We start from the raw sequence: 13729 nt of genomic DNA on the forward strand, positions 1-13729 counted from the left end.
TGCAGATTTGCCTCACATCTCCAGAATTTCATCCAGCATCTCCTCCTCCACTAATTGCTGGTCAGGGGAAAGGAACCAAAGTAGTCAGCATGGACTGGTGATTCTTAAACTTGAAGTCATCAGTATCTTACTAAGAGGGCTTGTTAAAACCCAGACAGCTGGGTCTTATCCCCATAGTTTTTGATTCAGATCCAAGTGGGTGTCTGAGAATTTAAATCTCAGGGACATGTTCTGCTCCACTCTCTTTCTTTTTTTTTTTTTTTTTTGTCTTTTTGTTCTTTTAGGGCCACAGCAGCACCATATGGAGGTTCCCAGGCTAGGGGTCTAATTGGAGCTGTAGCCACCGGCCTACCCCAGAGCCACAGCAGCACCAGATCCAAGCCGTGTCTGTGACTTACACCACAGTTCATGGCAACGCTGGATCCTTAACCCACTGAACGAGGCCAGGGATCAAACCCGCAACCTCATGGTTCCTAGTTGGATTCGTTTCCACTGCACCATAATGGGAACTCCCACTCTTTATTTTCATAAAGTCAGAGAGAGGAGTAGTCAAGGAAGGCTTCTTGGAGGAGAGGTCATGAGCTAAGCCTCAAAGAAGGCTTAAGGATGAAGAAGAGATATAAAGATGGTAGCAGGAAGGAAGCCCTGAGTGAGAAAGGAATGGAGAGGCCTGGATTCGGTGGATCTGGCAGCATCAACCATTAGCTCCAGAGCCAGGAGGTGATTTTGGAGGCAAGAGGAAGTGAGGTGGGCGAAGAGCTCAGTCTTGTTTCCAGACTTGGATTCAAGCCCTAGCTCCACCCTTTTTTGGCCATGGTTTTTTTCGAACAAGTCAGTTTGCCTCTCTGTGCCTTCACTGTCTCAGCAGTAAAATGGGGGTAATGTCGTTGCTCTCAAACAGGTTATTATAATGTGTAAGTGATATGATATATGTAAAGCGAAAGAGGAAAAGTATCATTTTAAGAAAAACCTGTGACCCAAACTCTCATGATATGTTAAGAGACAGGCTAAGGGTTCTGGCATCAAATGATTTGGAGAAACAAATCAATGCAGTTTTCCTTAGCGCAAGGCTTTGCAGTCTCTCTCTCTCTTTTATTTATTTTTTATTTTTTATTTTTTTGCATTTTAGGGCTTCACCTGCAGTATATGAAAGTTCCCAGGCTAGTGATCGAATTGGAGCTGTAGCTGCCGGCCTACACCACAGCCACAGCAGCACAGGATCCAAGCCGTATCTGTGAACTACACCACAGCTCATGGCAACACCAGATCCTTAACCCACTGAGCAAGGCCAGGGATCGAACCGACATCCTCATGGATACTAGTTGGGTTTGTAACCACTGCGACACAATGGGAACTCCCTACTTTGCAGTCTCAATATCCTAAAATAAGGCATGGATTTCATCATGGGAGACAGTAGCCTACAATATTTCCTCAAATGTCTTGAAAAATATAAATCCTTGTAAATATTTGAGGGAATGTTTTTGTTTGTTAGAATTTCTGATGAGAAACCAGTGTAAAGCATCCACATACTACTTATAAAAAGATGCCATTTATATTCTAATAAAGGACAAACATTTTTGTCAATTCATTAGTTAGATTTCTGCATCAGTCAACTTCTCGAAGTTATGCTGAGGTAACAAACATAAAATCTCACTAGTTTATGACAGCAAAGGTTTATTTCTTGCTCATCCTACACCCAGGTTGGCTGCATCTCTGTCTACAGTAACCCCTTCCTTCTAGGACCCAGCTGGACCCAGAGACCCTATTTGGGATGGGCAGCTCTGGTGGAAGGGGGTGGACCACGGTGGAGACATGCGATGACTCTTCAAGCCTCTGCTCAGAAGAGGCATTAATTACATCACTCAAGCTCACAAATCTTTGTCCAAAGAAAGTGACAAGGCCAGGCCTGATGTAAACAGCACAGGAAGTTCAGTCCTCTTACATGAGAGAGAGAGCAAGAGCTTTGTGAACAAGAAAACTGTGCACTCTGTCCTTTTGAAAGGAGCCACCCTCTTTTAAAATACGGATTAATTTAGATTGTTCACTAACCCCAAAAGGACTTTTACAATGGGGTGCATAACAATGAATCTGTATTTGTTATTTCATGGTTTCTTAACTATAACCTTAGAGTGAGTGGGTCTTGTTGTCTTGTAGGTTGAGTCCTCCTTTTTTAGGCTTTGTAATTCTATTATTTATTTTCCAACATAAACTGTAGGAATAAGTTGTCCAGTTCAGTGAAAAAGCCTACTGGGATTTTGACCAGAATTGTATTATATTTGTAAATTAAATTTGGGGAACAATTGCCATATTTCCCATATTGTGCCTTCCCCCTGTCTGAACTTGCTGTCTTTCACCAATTACTTAGGCCTTCTTTCATGTCCTTCAAGCACAGACTTAGAGGTTCCTCCACAGAGGTTTCGCACATCTCCCATTAGATTTATTCTGGAGAATCTTACAGATTTTGTGGCTAAGGTGAACAAGGTGCTTAAGAAAGTTTTTTAAAATTTGTCATTGCTGGAATACAGAAATGCTACTGGTTTCTGACTGTTGATCCTCTATCCAATAACTTTGCTGAGCTCTCTTAAGAGTTCTAATGTTACACCTACAGGTTGAAATTTCTGTGAGGATAATTATATTATTTGGAAATGGCAATAATTAAAAAATTACATAGGATTTTTTATTACTCAATTACATTTACAGTTGTACAATGATCATCACAACCAAATTTTATAGCATTTCCATCCCAAATCCTCATGTATCCCCTCACCCCCCAAAAGTGTCTCATTTGGAAACCATAAGTTTTTCAAAGTCTGTGAGTCAGAATCTGTTCTGCAAAGAAGTTCATTGTGTCCTTTTTTTAGATTCCACCTGTAAGTGATAGCATTTGATGTTGGTGTCTCACTGTCTGACTGACTTCACTTAGCATGATCATTTCTAGGTCCATCCATGTTGCTGCAAACCCTGTTATTTCTTTCCTTTTAATGGCTGAGTAATATTCCATTGTGTATATATACCACATCTTCTTGATCTACTCCTCTGTCGATGGACATTTAGGTTGTTTCCATGTCTTGGCTATTGTACAGAGTGCTGCAATGAACATTGGAGTACGTGTATCTTTTCGAGTCATGGTTTTATCTGGATAGATGCCCAGGAGTGGGATTGCTGGATCAAATAGTAATTCTATTTTTAGTTTTCTGAGGAATCTCCATACTGTTTTCTGCAGTGGTTGCACCAATTTACATTCCCACCATCAGTGTACTAGGGTTCCCTTTTCTCTACACCCTCTCCAGCATTTATTGTTTGTAGACTTTTTGATGATGTCCATACTGGCCGGTGTAAAGTGGTATCTCATAGTGGTTTTGATTTGCATTTCTCTAATAACTAGTGACATTGAACATCCTTTCACATGTTTTTTGGCCATCTGTATGTCTTCTTTGGAGATTTATCTGTTTAGATCTTCTGCCCATTTTTTTGATGGGTTGTTTGTTTTAAAAATGGCAGTAATCTTTATTCTTTCCCATTATAACTTGCTTTTTACCTTTCTCTTCTTTTCTTTCTTTTTCACAACTTTATGGTTTGTGAAGTATGTTTAAATCTCCAGAAAGTGTTATTTTGATTATTCCCATTTTACAGATGCAGAAACTGAGGTTCAGAGAGGACCCAAATCTGTCTTATTCCCACATCTGTGTGTCATGGCTTCTTTAGTTGTGAGTGAAAGAAAAGCAAGTCAGAGTGGCTGACAATTGAGAGGCCAAGCTACGGCTGAACCAGGCGGCTCTCACTGGTGTCACTGGGGCCATCACCCTCCCTCTACCTCTCAGTCCAGTTGTCCTCTCTGCTGGCTTCTTTCTCAAGCAGCACTCCCCAGATGAGAGTAAACAGTTGCCAGAGTCTCCAGGTTTCTATGGTCCTCACTGTTACCAACCCAGAAAAATCACTGAGATTCTCTCTCCCTTAGCACCCATGTTAATCCTTGAGAAGGATTCTAATTGGTCAGCCTGGCCTGGTGCCCACCCCCATAGGACCACATGATTGGCAGCACCACTAGAACATCCTTTGGAAGGAGAGGTAGGAGGGAGAGATCCCAGAGGGGAAAGGGGCTAAAGGGGAATGATGCTGGGTAGCCAGAATGGCCTATGTCCACTGTATTATGCAGTTCCCACTGCCCCTGACTAGGGTATGGAGTCAGGAAGACGGTATTCTGGTTTTGGCTTTGCTACTAGTATTTTTGGCTTATTATAATTTCCAGGACTCTTTGCTTATATGGCAAATGGGGAGCCTAACCACATGGGTGGGAATCAAATGAGCAAATGCATGGAAAAACAATCTGCAAAATAAAACACTTTGTAAGGAATTGCTTGCATCATCACTAGGCTTAATTAGTAGAGTCGAGTCACCCCTCAGCTCAAGAATTTTGAATGGCATCCTGCCATTCAAATTGAGAATTCTTCATGGGGTTTGCAAGACTCTTCATAGTCTGGCCCTATCTGGCCCACCTCATTCTTCCTGAACCCACATGTTCCACTCTAAGCAGGCTGGTCGTCTCTTGTCCTGCACTCCTGTGCTGCAGAATCAATCTCATGGTTCCCCCTGGTATGAACCCACCTACTTGCCTTGGTGACCCTGGGCAAGTTGTGGACTTTCTCTGACACTTGGTTTGCTCATCTCTTAAACAGAAACAACTGCTTCACAGAGTCATTGGGAGTATTACAGGTAAGAGCAGATGTAAAGCAACCAGCACAACGCTTGGCAGGAAGTCCATGCTCACGCCTCCGCTGCAGGACCCCAGGGGATTGCCTTTGAGAAGATGATCCATAAGGAAGATATTTCCCCTTTGGGAGTACTTGGGCCCACAAGAGGCGCTTAAGTCAAAGGCACTAAAGTTAGAAAAAGGGTGGGATAAGCCTTTCAAGTCCAAGGACTTAAAGATCCTCCTAGAGAGGGAGAGACAGGGGGGAAACGATTGGGTCCATGGTGAAGTGGGTGACTTGGCTGTGCTGAGGATGCATTCTGGGGTAAAGCAGTGGCTTGATGGGCCCAAGTCTGTGGACAGGGGAAAGGGTGATCTTGGCCAGGAACCATCATGGGGCCTGGATTAGGGTCTGGACCAGCAGTCTCCTGTGGCTGTCTGTTGCAGGGGAGACCCACCCAGGCAGGCACCCCTCTATGCTTGGCTCCTCAGTCGTAGCTATGCTTGGGGCAGTCACTACTAGTCTTCACTTCACTATATAAGCTGGATCTTTATTCACCTCTGCCCTTTGGTGATGCTGCTGGCAATGTTCTAGCCAAATCCAGCCTGCAGACCTATTTTGCAAGACTTTGACCTCCTCTCACCAAGAGGTGGGGGTCTATGTACCCCTTTCCTGGAATCCAGGTGGATCTGTGGCTGCTTTCACCACTAGAGCATTTTGGAAGTCCCGCTAGGGGACTAGAGACTAGATCACACAAGGCCATGCAGCTTCCACCTGGCTCTCTTGCAGTCCTCACTCTCTGGATACTCTGTCTCGGAACCCAGCCACATGCTGTGAGAAGCTCAAGCCACATGGAGAAGCCACGTGTAAGCGCTCCAGTGGACAGTCCCAGCCTTTGAGTCATCCCAGTCCAGGCACCAGCAGAGAAGCCTCCAGATGACTCTAGCCCCAGCCATTTGAATCTTCCCAGCTGAAGCCCCAGACATCATGGAGCAGAGTCAAGCTGTCCCCACAGTGCCCTGTCCAGACTTTTGACACAAGGAATCTGTGGACATAATGAAATGGTTGCTTTACGTCACTAAATTTGGAGTCACTGTTAGGTGGAAATACTCACTAGAAAATTGTGCTTTAAAATTTTTTGATTCTGTTGCCAGCTTTTAAAATTGGGAGATTTCACATACAAATTTGGGGTTTGGGCAAAAGAGAAATCAGAAAATCTGGCCATGTTGGCATCCCTCATTGGCAAAAACTGGTCAGAACTGCCCTTTTGAGAAGGTATACGGGTCTCCTATCTACCATGGCCTCCACATGGCTAGATCTGCTTGTTTAGGTCACCTGTCTGGTCCTAATGGGCATATGGGTGTGGTGGCCCTGGGACTGGACCATCCTATCCCCTTGTGAGGTGCCCCACACCTAAGGATTTTTCCTTCCTCATGATGGCTGGTGTATCCCTGACTTCTATGGGTACCCCATTTTTGTTCCATGAACCCACCAGACCAGGCAGGGTTCTACCCTTTTGTCCGCTCAGAAAACTGTTTATGTGAAATAAAAACCAGGCAGGGGCTGGGGGTGGTGATGGCTGTGTCTGGAGTTTGCTTGTCCTGTAAACAATTTCCTGGTGATAATCTTTCCAATTATCCTCCAAGCTGGAACTTCTACGTGAAATCAAGCTGGGTGCCCTTGGCTTATCCTGTACATCTTGGAGTGATTAAGATCTGGCTTTATATTTCAGGGTGAGGCCAGAATTTCCAAGATCCTTGACACAGACATAAAGAATCAGGGTAATATAGAATCTTAGAAACAAATACAGGGCAGATTATAGACTCGTACAACCAACAAGGCTCTTAAAAGTCAATCTATCTTTGCACAAAGCATAGTTGAGCCGGGTAAAAATTCCAGGAACTATAACTTTATTTTTCGTGGCCCAAACTTAATTTATTAGCTCCTGCTAATACAGGGAGCAAAGACAATTAATTAATTAATTCAACAAAAGTTTATCAAGGGCCTCTATGTACTAGGTATTTTCTTTTTTTTTAGAGGGGGTAGGAATCTAACCATGATGTGTCAGATAAAAACTTCTGCCACCATGAAGTTTAATGTACATTCCAATGGAAGGCACAGATGAAAATAAAAAAACAAACAAACAAAAAATACCCCATGATAGGATGTCATAAGTGGTGATAAGTGCTTTGATTAAAAAAAAACAAAAAAACAAAAAAAAAACCAGCAGAGGGAAGGAATAGGTATTGATGAAGAAGGAGTGTTATTTTGTTTTTGTTTGTTTGTTTTTGTCTTTTTTAGGGCCAAACCCGCGGCATATGGAGGTTCCCCAGCTAGGGGTCGAATCGGAGCTATAGCCACTGGCCTACGCCAGAGCCACAGCAACACAGGATCTGAGCCACATCTGTGACCTACACCACAGCTCACGGCAATGCCGGATCCTTAACCCACTGAGCAAGGCCAGGGATCAAACCTGAAACCTCATAGTTCCTAGTCGGATTCATTAACCACTGAGCCACGAAGGGAGCTCCAAAGAATGTTATTTTGTATAGGGTGGTCAGAGAACATGTCCTGGGAGAGACCTGGAAGATGTGAGGGAGGAAGGCCATGAAGATCAGAGAAGAGGGTCCATCTGGATGAGGGAAGGGAAAGTGCAAAGGCCCTGCGGCTGGGCTGGGGTGGGCTTGGCCCATCCTGGGAGAAGCAGTGGGAAGAACTGGATGGCTGGGCAGAGATGGGAGAAGGGAGGAGGAGTAGAGATTGAGGTTGAAATCTCAGTTTAATCTTCTTCCCTGCTGGGTTATGTCTAAATCCTGAGGCCATCACACAATCCCAGGACGGAGGAAGAATCTGGTCCTATATATCTTGCCTCTAGTCCTGCAGCCATGCCAGTTGCTCCTGCCGTGCCCTCCTCATTCTGATCTTCAGCCGGGCCTGCTGGCTCTGGATGCCTCACCTGTGTCACCATCTGGCTCCCCTTAATTCTCTGACCTGCAGAAATCGGAAGGGGGCTACTCAGAGCTGTCTGCCTAGGCTCTTCCTGCAGAATGTTTCAGCTCCTGAACTAGGCCAAGAAGGATCTGGCTGGGACTCCATTCATGGCTGCTTTTTTTTCACCTTGGCATTTTCTCGAAGGGATAGAGGGCAAAGGTGGAGGGCGGAAGCAGGACAAGATCTCGTTTTTGTGACGTCTAAAGCTTATACCATTACAGATGACCCTCTTTAAGAAGAAGAAAAGGAAATTATGAGCTTGCATTTAGGTAGGAATGTGAACATTTATTTAGAATGAGAGAAGAAAATGAAAATAAAACACAAATTTTTATTTTTATTCTTTCTTTCTTTATTGTCTTTCTGGAGCCACACCTGCAGCATATGGAGGTCCTCAGCCTAGGGGTCAAACCGGAGCTGTAGCTGCCAGCCTAGACCACAGCCACACAAGGCTGGATCCCAGCCACGTCTGCGACCTATACCACAGCTCACGGCAATGCCAGATCCTTAACCCACTGAGCGAGGCCAGGGATCGAACCTCTTGGATACTAGTCATGTTCGTTTCCACTGAGCCACGATGGGAACTCCATAAACTACAAGTTTTTAAAAGCTGTAATAATTTTTAAAAATACTGTAAGTAATACAAGATTCAGAGAAATACCACACTGTTTTTATTGACTATCCAACACCCCCCATAACACTTTTTCCTACATTTTTGGCTGCAGATTTTACATTGGAAGCCATGAAGAGGAGAGGGAAGTGGGACAACATATCTAAGATGCTGAAAGAAAAGAGCATCAACCTAGAATTCTGTATCTAGTGAAAATACCCTTCAGGAATGAAGGTGGAATAGTCATTCTTAAGTGAAAGAAAACTAAGAGAATTCATAGCCAGCGATCCTACTCTAAGATAATTGCTAAAGGAGATTTTCCAAACAGAAGGAAATAGAAGAAAATTTGGAAGATCAGAAACAAAGAAAGAGCAACATAGGAGTTTCCTGCTAGCCTGGTAGCTAAGGATCCCATGTTGTCACTGCTGTGACTCAGGTTCAATCCCTGGCCCAGGGAAGGAAAAAAAAAAGGCAACATAAATGGTAATAATGGGTCACAAAATGTATGCATCTGAGTAAAAATAGTTATAAGTGAAAATATGTCTGAATATTGCCTGATGAAAATTTCAGTGTATGTAGATATAAGACAACTGTAACATAAAGAGGATGGTAAACAGACTTATGCTAGTAAGGTCTACGCTCCACTTGAAGTCATAAAATATTAGCTCTAAATGACTATGACAGGTATATCCGTCTACACAATCTATAGAACAGCCTTTAAAAATAACTATTTGAAGAGCTATATATATATATATTTTTTGTCTTTTTGCTATTTCTTTGGGCTGCTCCCGCGGCATATGGAGGTTCCCAGGCTAGGGGTCGAATCGGAGCTGTGGCCACCGGCCTACACCAGAGCCACAGCAACGCTGGATCCAAGCCGCGTCTACAACCTACACCACAGCTCACGGCAACGCCGGATCGTTAACCCACTGAGCAAGGGCAGGGATCAAACCCGCAACCTCATGGTTCCTAGTCGAATTCGTTAACCACTGCTCCATGACGGGAACTCCTGAAGAGCTATATTAAAAACCACAAGTGGATCTATTCACTAAAAAGACAAAACAGGAGTTCCCATTGTAGCTCGGGGAGTTAAGAACCTGACTAGTATCCATGAGGATGTAGGTTCAACCCCTGGCCTTGCTCAGTGGGTTAAGAATCCAGCATTGCCTTGAGCTGGGGTGTAGGCTGCAGATTTCCCTGGGATCAGGCATGGCTGTGGCATGTGTGAGCAGCTCCAGCCCCAATTCGACCCCTAGCTTGAGAATTTCCATATGTTGCACGTGTGGCCCTAGGAAGGAAGGAAGGAAGGAAGGAAGGAAGGAAGGAAGGAAATCCTAAAGTGTGTATGCATATGTCCAGAAAAAGAAAAAAAAGGACCCTGAAAGGTGAAATAGTCAAACCCACAATTATTACTGAAGACTTTAATACAGCTCTCTCAGTCATCAGTAGAATTAGTAGACATGAAATAAGCAAGGTTATAGAATGAACAACACCATTAAATAACAATATTTAACTGAATGTACTTTACCCAACAACAGCAGAATACATTTTCCTTTCAAGTGCACATGGAACTTTCACTAAAATAGACTTTATCCCGCATGAAGAAACAGGACAAGGGGTATAAAAAGTGCAGGGGGAAATTTTTTCAGTTAATATTTTAAGATGTGCTAGCATATAGTCTTTGAATCTTGGAAGCAAATCAGAGAACCTTAGAAATACAAACACAGACTCCTTGGAACTGAAGTTTCATTGACTAGTTTTCAAGTCCTAGAACTCTAAAACAAACAAAAAATACTAGAATTTTGAATATTTTAAAAGCATAGAGTCATAGAATAATCGTTTAATAGATTTGTAGACTCTTGGATAAATGGAATGTTAGAAATGTAAAGAAGAGCTAATCCAGTGGTTTCAAAATTGAAATTCCAGGAGATAGCACTATTTCAAAAAACTTAAAAGGTATTGGACCTTAACAGAGCCAGTTTACTTAAGACATAAAATTCTTCCAGAATTTAGACCTGTAGAGAAAAAAAAAAAAAAAAGAATCCCTGAGGGTGAAAAGGCTGAAAACCTGATAACTATAGTCCCATGCCATTTTCTTACAAATGACAAAATTAGTATAAAAAAGTAATGCAAGAAATTACATTATTGTGGGAAACTGCATTATTGGTGCCAGTTTTTCAGCTCCCCCTGTACCTATGCCCTTTGCAGTTCCTCCCATGAAAGAGGTGACCAGGAGTTCCCATTGTGGCGAGTGGAAAAGAATCTGAGTAGTATCTGTGAGGATGCGGATTCAATCCCTGGACTTGTTCAGTGGGTCGGGATCCAGCGTTGCCGTGAGCTGTGGTGTAGGTTGCAGATTCTGCTCAGATCCTGTGTTGCTGTGGCTGTGGCCTAGGCCGGCAGCTGCAGCTTCAGTTCGACCCCTGGCCTGGGAACTTACATATGCTGCAAATGCAGCCCTAAGGTGCAAAAAAAAAAAAAAAAAAAAATGTTGACTCTACAGTAAGCCATGTAACTTGTTTTGGCCAATAAAATGAAGTAGAAGCGAGAATGTGCCTAGGTCTTCTGAAGCTGCTCATGTTTCCACCTGCTGTCTTGTTTGTTTGCCAAAACCATGAGAAGAATGAGTTCTTGCCACGGGAGGAACATGAGAAACACTGAGCAGAGCTGCTCCAGCTCATGTGCCCTGGCCACGCCCAGTCTTGAGCAACCTCCCAACCAACCCACAGTCACATGATCAAGCCCAGCCAAAATGAGCAGAGTTCCAGCTGACCCACCGATGCATGCGACACAGTAATAAACGGTTCAAGTAACTGAGCTTTGGGGTGGTTGTTATATGTCAACTGCTGACTGATACAGGGAAGTGAGTTCATGGCATCAGGGAATTCTTCCTCTAGTTCTTTTCCTACTGTTGTCAGTGTTTCCCCACGTGCGCATGGAGCGCCATGGGTGAGCCCAGGGTAACCTAGGCAGGGCTCAGGCAGGACTCTGAAAAGCACACAGGGGGAGTGTTATTCCATTTCTAAGCCTTCATTAGTCCTTCTAATATCTTTAAGAAGGAAGTCCCAGGAGATGTCTTCAACATCTGACACTTGCCTATCACTTTTTAACAAAGGGAGAACATGCCACAGGTGCAAATTTTTCAGGCAGGAAAGAGTATCTAGCAAGCACTTAACAACATAGTTCTAAAGTATTTCCTTTATAGATACTTCTGGTCATAGCAAGGGATCGATGCTGCTTTTCCACTTAGAGTTGGGATATGATTTTTTAAACAATTTTAAGTACATCAACTTGAATACATTTAAAGATATTTGCTTACATAAAGACAAAAAGAAATCTAAAGACAAATATGGAATCAATGAAAGTGCAGATGTTGGTGGATCTGGCCAAAACCATACCATGGGGATACAGTACCTCAGAATAGCATCCCATTGCGGCAGAGGGCACATATGGGCAGTTCAGCTGGATGATAAACTTGAGGAAACAGGGATGGTTTGAAACAAACATCACCAAGGTCTCAGGTCTGTCCAGGATGGCCCTGCCAAAGCTCTCTTCTAGAGTTCATACTTTGAGGCTGATTCATATTATGTGATGCCTCTGGACTGTGACTTGGATGCAGGAGGGGTCCAGCATTCCTCCTCTTTCTGTGTGACCTTGGCTGGATCCTTTGCCCTTTCTGGGTTTGATTCATTGGGCTGTATCGAAGAAAACCAAGTGACGTGAGGTGCATTTGTAGTGTGGGCTTAGTTTCATAGGAAAAGAAAGCTATCCATGCCTGCCGGCGCCTCCTCCCTTATCAATTCCATTTGCAGATCTCTCCCCATCTGGTTTTGAAACAGGCCAATCAGGGGCCCTCCAAACAACCTTGGAGAAACACAGACAGGACAACCGCTCTCCATAGGAGCATGTTTCCCTGCAAAAGGTCAGAGAGACATGGGCTTTAGTTTGAATTTTTCTGGGGCCTCTAGGGACCTTGGGGTCCATGGATTTTCTCCCAGAGAGCAAGTGGAGGAACCCAGTCTTGTAGGTGGAAGTGTATCTACCCCCAAATTCACAGGTTGAAGTCTTAACCCTAAATACTTCAGAATATGGCTTTATTTAGAAACAGGGTCATTGTAGATGCAATTAGTCAAGTTAGGGTGAGGTGGGCCCTTCTTCAGTATGACCAGTGTCCTTCTTTATGAATATGGCAATTTGGACACAGGTAAAACACGCCAAGTGAAGATGGAATTTGCTGCCACAAGCCAAGGGACTACCAGAATATAGGACAGAAGACTGGAACAGACACTTCCCTAGCACTTTCAAGGGGAGCATGACCCTGCTGACACCTTGCTTTCAGGTTCCTGGCCACCAGAATGTGAGACAATAAATTTCTATTGTTCTCAGCCATCCAGTTTATGGTACTTTGTTACAAGCAGCTGCAAGAAATTCATATACCCTCTGAATGGAGTCAGCACCGTGCCCTCCAGACCACTGTGGACATGTTGAAATGTAGGCCTGGAGTTCCTGTTGTGGCTCAGCGGAAATGAATCTGACTAATATCCATGAGGACGCAGGTTCGATCTCTGGCCTCACTCAGCGGGTTAAGGATCCGGCATTGCCATGAGCTGTAGTGTAGTTCGCAGACTCGGCTTGGATCTGGTGTTGCTCTGGCTGTGGTGTAGACCGCAGGCTACAGCTCCGATTAGACCCCTAGCCTGGGAACCTCCACATGCTTCAGGTGAAGCCCTAAAAAGACAAAAAAAAAAAAAAAAAAAAAAAGAGAGAGAGAGAGAAAGAAAGAAAAAAAAAAAGAAAAAAGAAATGTAGGCCCAGTGTTACAGTTTTTCTAGAGAAGTCAGAAATCTGAGGTGTCCTTAAAAACCTGCTATTGTTAAATGTTGACAACTCCTTGAGAATATTTAAAATTCTGTACTTAAAAACAATAGTGACAACAGCAGCCGCCGGCAGCACTGCCACTTCCACCTCCACGGCCTGTTTTTGTGGTTTACCTTAGAGCTTAGCGTGAAAGATCCAGCTTTGAATTTGAACCCCATCTACACTGAATGTTCCTGGGAAAATTGTGGGACGATGGCAGCAGTGATAGAAGCGCAGTTCATCTTTGGATCTTCCTAAACCCCGACATGCAAACCGTCAGCGCAGAGAGAGAGCAAGCTGAAACCCGTGGCCAACATTCGCAGCTCAGCTAAGTAACAAAGTGTTCCTTTTAACTCGAACTATCAGCACACTGTGCGGAAACCATCTCAGTCATTAAATTGGTGGCTATCGAGTCTGTGCCAGAGGAAGCCAAGTTAGGCGACCTGTGTCTAACCTGCCTGAAGAGAGGAGAAACCCCAGAGCCAACAGGTATTTGAAACTGAGCGGGGGACAGAGATGATTTTGAGATGAAGGAAAAGCAAGGCCCTGAATGAAGTAGGAGAGGACAACAGAGCAGGAATAG

At 43.9% G+C, this 13729-nt stretch overlaps 1 long non-coding RNA gene across 2 annotated transcripts in view; it reads left to right on the forward strand.

Annotated features, from left to right (window-relative positions):
* LOC102164496 (uncharacterized) overlaps window positions 1-4354 on the forward strand; it is a 38012-nt gene extending 33658 nt beyond the window's left edge. The window contains exon 4 of one of the 2 annotated variants that reach the window (XR_014832131.1): window positions 6-4354. This is a non-coding gene — a long non-coding RNA (uncharacterized LOC102164496). The remainder of the gene's footprint in view (window positions 1-5) is intronic. The other variant, XR_014832130.1, reaches the window with a different exon arrangement.
* Window positions 4355-13729: the final 9375 nt, after the last annotated feature.

Source organism: Sus scrofa, chromosome 17 (genome assembly GCF_054392235.1).
Source record: "Sus scrofa isolate SSC_HxYL_T2T_F1_AM1 chromosome 17, Sscrofa_HxYL_maternal_Yorkshire_Landrace_v2.0, whole genome shotgun sequence".
Classification (NCBI taxonomy): domain Eukaryota; kingdom Metazoa; phylum Chordata; class Mammalia; order Artiodactyla; family Suidae; genus Sus; species Sus scrofa.